The 8,088-nt window shown below is 37.7% G+C and overlaps 1 long non-coding RNA gene across 1 annotated transcript; it reads left to right on the forward strand.

Annotated features, from left to right (window-relative positions):
* The first annotated feature begins 2,567 nt into the window (after nucleotides 1-2,567).
* Nucleotides 2,568-7,492, forward strand: LOC147525386 (uncharacterized). Its single transcript, XR_015221521.1, has 2 exons — nucleotides 2,568-5,253; nucleotides 5,336-7,492. It is a non-coding gene; the product is annotated as an uncharacterized LOC147525386 (long non-coding RNA).
* Nucleotides 7,493-8,088: the final 596 nt, after the last annotated feature.

Raw genomic sequence — 8,088 nt, forward strand, 5'->3', positions numbered from 1 at the left:
ATAAAAGGGATGCATGTTATGCAGGTAAATGTGGTATTTGGGTGGGTGGCAGGGCAAAAATAATTTTTTTTTAATACAAAATTGTTTAGTAACGGCAAGAAACCGTTACTAATCTCTTCATTGAGTAACACTTGCGTGGAAGTAAAAGCGTTAGCAATGGGTGCAAACACCGTTAGTAAATGCTTTAATCAGTAACACATATTCTATGCTTCACAAACGTTACTAACTTATACAAACCGTTACTAATAGCTAAAGGAACTTACATTTTATAACCGTTAGAATCCAAAGGAAACCGTTAGTATTGCTGGAAATAAGTAACACACGTGCTAGTGAAAAACCGTTAGTAATTAATTTCAGTTACGCTAAATAACCGTTACTATAAATAATTTATAACGGTTAAAAACCGTAACAAATTAAATTAACACATTAATAACGCCCAAACAGTTACGCATAAAAACCGTTACAAATATTTTTAGTAACGGCCAGACACCGTTAAGGATATCATGTTTTGGTATAGTGTCAGGTTGTTGTAGCTCTACTTCTTGTTGAATAGTTCTTTCATTAAGAACCTCACTCTCTATAGCATCCTCTGACACTTCTATCTCAATCACTTGAGATTCTATAGAATCACTACTATTTCCAGCCTTCTCCGGCCTGCTAAAATGTAGCACCGAAGTCTCATCAAAGGTAATCTCACTGCTGACTAGGAACTTGTAGTTCTCAAGACACTACAATCCGTATCCCTTTCCTCCCTTTGTATAACCCAAGAAAATAGCTTTCTTAGCTTTAGAATCAAGCTTACTATCCTTCATATGGTAGTAAGCACTAGATCCAAACATGCGCAAAGTATCATAATCAGCTGGTTTCCCTGTCCACACCTCATAAGGTGTCTTGCAGTCTATCGCCGGAACTGGTGATCTATTATATAAGTAACACGCCATGGCCACTGCATCTGCCCAGAACTATTTGCCAAGATTAGCATTGGAAAGCAAACACCTAGCTTTCTCAAGCAACGTGTGATTCATTCTTTCTGCTAACCCATTCTGCTGCGGTGTGCCCCTGTCTAGAAATACCCTGTTGCACACAGAACTCCTTGAAAGGACCATAAGTATACTCAGTACCATTATCAGACCTCAAAGTTTTCACCTTTCTTTCTATGTGTTTCTCAACCATTGCTTTCCACCTTTTAAATGTCTCGAAAATTTCATCCTTGGACTTCAAGATATATACCCACACATAGCGTGTATAATCATCGATGAAAGAGACATAATACCAGTTACCTCCCTTAGAAGCTGCTCTAGAGGGTCCCCAAACATCTGTATGCACATAATCCATGATGCCTCTCGTCTTGTGCTTGCTTGTACCAAACTTGACTTTGCACTACTTGCCATAGACACAATGCTCGTAGAATTCTATACTTGGTTTCTCTAAGTCTTTCAGTAGCCCTCGCTTGCACAACTCAGACAATCCCTTTTGGCTTATATACCCAAGGCGCATATGCCACAATTTTGTGCACTCAGAATCATCACCAAATGTACCCACTGCTACATACATCGCCTATCAATGTACTACCCAACAAAGTATACAAGTTTACATGTCTTTGACCCTTCATAATGACTAAAGAGCCACTAAGGATCTTTAGGACTCCACCATTTCCCACAAACTTGTGGCCTTTGGAATCCAAAGTACCAAGAGAAATGAGGTTATTCTTTAATTCAGGAACATGCCTCACATCAGTTAAAGTCCTCACCACACCATCATGCATCTTGACCTGTATAGTTCCAATTCCTACCGTCTTACAAACAACGTTATTACCCATCAAAACGGAACCTCCACTTAAGTTCTCATAGGTGGCAAACCACTTCCTATTTGGACACATGTGGTAGGAACACCCGGAATTAAGAATCTACTTTTCGGTCATGTGGTCGTCTTGTGCAGACACCGAAAGACTTACATCATCCTCATCGAAGTCGGAAGCAAGACTTGCTTCACTAACATCCTCATTCTCAAACTTACCACTCATCTTGTTACTCTTTTTCGGGCTAGGGCAATCACATAGATAATGCTCATTTTCCTTGCAATTGTAGCACCGTACATGTTTTAAAGACTTCTTAGAACTATCCTTCAACTTGCTTGTGGAAGTCATCTCATTTGACATCACCATCGCCGTCTTTTCTTGTGCTTCTTTATCAAACTTCTCTCCTTCAAACTTTGATTTTGACATCTTGGGAGCCATTTTTCAAATCACACACAATAACCCAAAAAATTATTTCACTTGGGAATTTTATCGAACACCTTCTCGCACTATGGTTCTTTACCAAAACTCAAAATCCTAGATCATAAACCTGGCTCTGATACCAATTGTTGTGAATAAACAACTGCGGAAACAACGTTATCCACTACAAATAGATCAACTATACACAAAGATTGATCCTTCTCTCTAGACAAGACTTCTTAATATCAACTAACAAGCATATAAAGTAAATAGAGAAGATAAAAACATACTCACACAAAACCAAGTTTTATGTGGTTCGGCAATTTGCCTACGTCCACACGGCGAGCCTTTGATAGATTAGATATACTAGATACAAAATTACAAAAAGGAGCACTCAACACTCACTTAGAATGTATCACCCACACTCACAAAGAATATTCACTCTCTTTTCTTCTTGGTTTAGTTATCTCACAATCTCTCACTTAGAAAAAGATTTCTCTCACAAATAAAGGTTAAGTTTTTAGAAAAAAAAACTTTTCTTTTTGTACTGGACCGAAAACGATCGAAGACTCTGTGAATTCGGTGGGGCGCGTGCGCGCCAGGCAAGGCATAGTAAAGCACGAGCGCACCCTCTACTTTTCCAACTTCAACTTCAAGTAGTGTGGGCGCGTGTGCCTCTTGGGCCTGGCTGTAGAATAGCGTGTGCGCGCTCTTTTCTCTAACAGCAACAAACGAACAATACTAAAAAACTGTCAAACACATGGTTTTTTCCACCATGTGGTTTTTTTCATCAGAAGCAATGTAAATGGACAGTAATCTTTACAATTCCTCAGCCATCTTCTTTCTCAAACCATCTCTACAAAACTGTCAAACACAAAAAGTTTATAGTAAGAGTTGGATGCTGATAACCCCTCCTACTCAAAAACCATACCTAACACAGTTAATTGAATAAAGAAATGCAACTAACGTTTAATACTAAGATAACAAAGAAGCACATGCGACAATTAAAACAAATTGATTACATAGAATGTTGTTACGAAACAGCAAAACTCGGTAGAAAATGCACTTTTTGCGTTCCATCAAAGACATGGTGCTACTATGCAAATAGCACAGAAGGCAATCATACAGCAACAACGCCAAAAGATGTAATTGTGAATACGATGAAAAGATATACACGTCCAGAAACAAAGAGACTTCCTTCGTGTTAGAAGAAAAAATGACAATAAAAAAAGAGAAACTGAATACCAACAGTTAAATTTGAACTTTACACCGGCAGCAAGAACTTTTCGGGCAATTAGAGGCGTATGAACAAAAGAAAAAGGAATTGCATCCATGGAGAACAAAAAATGACACCATGATCTAAACCGAACTGATAAAATGGTGCGTAGATGCACATTTACCCTGTTCTAAAACAGAAAAAGAAAGATTGATTAAATTTCATAATCTACATAGTGCCCTTAGGAAAATGGATCTTACAATTATCCTAAATAATAAAATTTTAAGTAAATTCCTTTCCCCACACTCCTTCCAAACTACTGGGAGTTAATATTACAGAAAATTGGTTTAAGGGAGTCCGTTGAGAATTGTTTGGACTCCAAAATCAGAGGCATAATATTTTTAGTTTTTACATTCAAGTTTGACCAAAACTAGAATTCGACACATGTCAACCCTCTTTTGGAAGTTATGGACAAGAATGTCCTCTTTATTTATTTGCAACTACTGGAAACCCTCCTCCATAATCTCTTAAAATTTTATAAATATTAAAATACACTTGATTTAATGCATTTTAACTTGATAATTAAATTATTTGAACTCAACATTTTTAAATAAATGGTCGAGAGAATTTACTTATAATAACATATTTTACATTTTAAAATACATATAGTGTAAAAACTTACAAATTGTTACGCCTTTCATATTGTAGGCCTTTGGACAGTACTTTGTGGAGCAATACACCAGTTTCTTTTGCTGTTATGAGTGGCTTAGATTCAATACACCACTCTCTCTCCTGTGCACACTAGCTTTACTCCTTACAAATCTAAATTATATTCAAACACAAAATTCACTATTTTTGTTCTGGTAGTTATCTTATCTACAAATAGTTATCTTATTCAATCTTATTATGGTAATTATCTTATCTATAGATAGTTATTTTGGAAAAGTGAAAAAAAGAATAAATTATATTAAAAAATAATAGATGGGAGTGGTTTCGAGTCAAAAACTTAGATTCTAAAGATTTTCTATAAAAAAAACACTTGAGCTAATAAAAACAATGCAAGAGTATTAAAACCCAAAAAAAAATATTGGTAGGGTTTTTGAGTTGTTTTTTTTTTTTAAATGAGATTCTCTAGCCCAATTTCTTGGTTAATATTACTAGTCAATTTAATCATATGGCTTGATGGCGCATTCTATAATTCCATGGTCTGAGGACATTCATGTAATTTCTCATTGGAGAGAACTTAATATTTCCACCAATTCAAGTTGGTATCAGGGCATAAGTAGGGCAAGGAGGAAAAACTCGCTCACCAGCCGGTAATCTCCCAGTCACCACCTCAAGACACCATCTGCTTCTTAACACACAAACCCCCACCTTTCCCCCCACCCCACCCTACCCCACCCCCACACACACACTCGGAACAAGTAAGAACCCTCTTTCCAGCTTCCTTTTGGGGGTCTTCACACCATGAGTACCCAAGGTTGACTTCAGTATCCACGACCATACGGATGATCTTCAGTAACAGCAGACTCACAACAGTAGCAGTTCGGAGCAGTTTATAACAGAAACAACCCATGGTAGTCGCGGCTTGTACAATTAGCCAACAGCTTATCAATTGCCTAATTCACATTGTTCTCATTTGATTCAGTAACAACATCTCACTCATTCTAATCTTTCATGTGCAATAAGATATAACTTCCCTCCTTGCTGACACTACTACTTTTCATGTGGTTGATACTTATACGAGGTATACTCACACAATGTCTCACTTACTGGAGCTTCACATCCTTAGTTGTAGCTTTTGTTCGCTTCTCCTTGCCAGGTAACCATAGGTTGCGCATGCATCCACAGAATGGTGACTAGGTTGCTCACAAGTGTCGTTTTTTTTTATTTGCAACGCATAGGGTACCTCTGCCTCATCCAGTTCTAACAGAGTGTACATACTGGGAAAATCAATGAGTCAACCATTTCCTTTTGCCTAACGCCCACAATGTTTTTCAGAATTTGTACTACCGAGGATGCAGAGATAGATTTTCTATCAGTAGTTGCAGATCCAGCACAACACTCAAACTAAATACCAGCTGTCTTCTGCCTACCATCACAGGTGCTACCATCAAATCCTATTTTTGCGGTTGCATTCCGTCCGCACATGTCATTCCATCAGTGTATACAAATCCTACACAGCTACCAGCTCAATCTGCAATCAATGCACTGTCACCTGCTGTGTCATCATCAGATCCAGTTACTGCATCTGCACAAGCCATTCCACTTGCATTAGCGCTAAAATTTTCAGCCAAACTTATCACAAGTCTTCAACAGTTCCCATAGCAATGCCACCAGCTGAGGACCGCTTTACCAGTCAGTCTATACAACGCCCACTCCAAGCTTATGATTCTTCTGCTCTATGTTGGCGACATTGTGCTAATAGAAAACACACCATCTATGTTTTACCAATTGTCCCCCCTCTTTCGGAAGGAATTTTTATATCAAGGACATTGGCCCCCTTTACTCTTTGTTGGGTCTAGACTCTTGAGTTGCTGCCTTTGCATTCCAGTATTTCCACTGGCCCGCTTGACAATGCGTATCATGTTGCTCAATTTATGAGTGCTCTACGCTCTGACCATCTCACTGTAGTTAACAGTGCATCTTAAACTATCCCAATGGAACCTTGATTTTCGCCTGGTTTTTGTTCGACTGCTAGTCCATTGTCCTTTCATGCCTTCTCAAACACAAACTGGGCACACGAGATGCTATACTACAGGGGGTACACAAGATGCTATACTACAGGCTTTGTGTGTTTTGGGGTTCTAATCTCATTTCTTAGACAGCCAAGAAACAACCAACTGTGCATCGGTCCAGTGTTTGATCAGAGTATTGTTCCCTTGCTCATGTGTTCTAACTTCTAAGCTGCCTCGGTTGCATATCGTCTCTGATCTCCAGGTGGCACTAATCTTACCACCAGTAACCACTTACATGACCATATATACAGTTTTCCATGCTCATACCATGCACAACGAGCTTGACTACGATTTAGAGTGTTTTTGGCACTCACAGACTTCAATTTAGCCCATTTCTTGACCAGACTGTCAATCTTTTCTCTAAAGGTCCTCACAAGCATCGATTTCAGCTTGCGCTCGAAATTTGTCCACTAGAGACCGGCAAGTTTGAGGGGGAGTGTAATCTTTTAAGTTATATTTCCATTTTTGGCTTGTAATCTTAATCTATCCTTTACGCATTTTGCACCTGCCTACTAGCTATATATTGCCAAAGAATTGTAATATGCTTATAAATATCTCAAGATTCAGACTTCCAGCTTTCAAGTTTAAAATTTCATCATCTTGTGAGGGTAAAATCAACAATGATTTCAACTCCAATCACACACTATACGCTCCACTTCATTTGAACAATATGTTGTCTAGAAATACAAACACGTATATTAACTAAAAACTGACAATACTCAGAGAAAGATCAAAAATAAAATCAAAACATCATCAAGTAACATTTCCTTCAATATATTCTATCATCAATTTCATATCTAGTATAATATAAATCATAAAGATAATGAAAAGTTTTCTGAATCTACATTTGCAAAATTTCAATCACCATGTTCAAAAATTTAGAAAACAGGCAAACAAAATTCAATTCTAAGAAAATAAACCATCAACAAAGCTTAATAGAGTACAAAATTAGATACAAAATTGTAATTGTAATTTCCAAAATCAACAAAAGACTGACATAAATTAGAAGTGATCATTCAAAACCAATTTCGGCGATAAACCAGTAGAGTATTGAAAGCTTAGATTCATTGCAGAATCAAATCGATTGGGGGCTTAGATTCTTTGCAAAATTAGATCAGTTGAGAGATTAGGCTTGAACAAAAGGCTGGAAACCAATTGATATGACGACGGCTTTGAAGGAGAATAACCGATGCTATCAATTAGTTTGCAATCAGTTGGGAATGGGAAAAATTGAGGAAAAGCAAAGGGTAGGGCTTGGTATCCTAGAATCCTAGACGCTCAAGACACACCTCCGAGGCTTATTGAGGTGTTAGCCTCAATGGCACAAAAAGGAAAAACTTAATTCTTGTTTTTATCATCAAAATTGTGTGTCCTTTGAACAAAGATTGAGGGTGGTTGTGACTTGGGAGGAGAAAAGGTAAAATAAAACTAACTAGTATACTGGTATGCAGTGGGGGCGTGAGCGGAGAGAGAGAGAGGACGAAGAGAAGAAATGAGGAGTGAGGACAAACAGACAGATAGAAACCAACCAAATGATTTTTTGTCCACATAACCCCCCTCGGCCCAGAACGTTCGCTCCGCTCATTTGAATATAAAATTATGAAAACTATATTTGAAGGGTCTTGGGTTGCTTTGTCATTGAGGCTATAGCCTCTTGGCCTTTTTCTGCCAAATTACTAAGACATTTTCTTTTTTATTTAATGTTGTCAAGATTATTTCACCCCATTTCTAGGTGTCCCACCTATGTCTATCCCGAAGCCTACTCTCTATAGAATCTATATTCATATAATTGCCCTCTTGACAAATTTAGCTTATGAGATATTGACAATTTGACATAGTATCAGAACTCAAGTTATGAGAAGCCTTGGAATCAAGTCTATTCAGACGCAATTGTAGAAAAAATATTTAAGAAACTAATT

Source organism: Coptis chinensis, chromosome 1, assembly GCF_015680905.1.
Source record: "Coptis chinensis isolate HL-2020 chromosome 1, ASM1568090v1, whole genome shotgun sequence".
NCBI classification, from domain to species: domain Eukaryota; kingdom Viridiplantae; phylum Streptophyta; class Magnoliopsida; order Ranunculales; family Ranunculaceae; genus Coptis; species Coptis chinensis.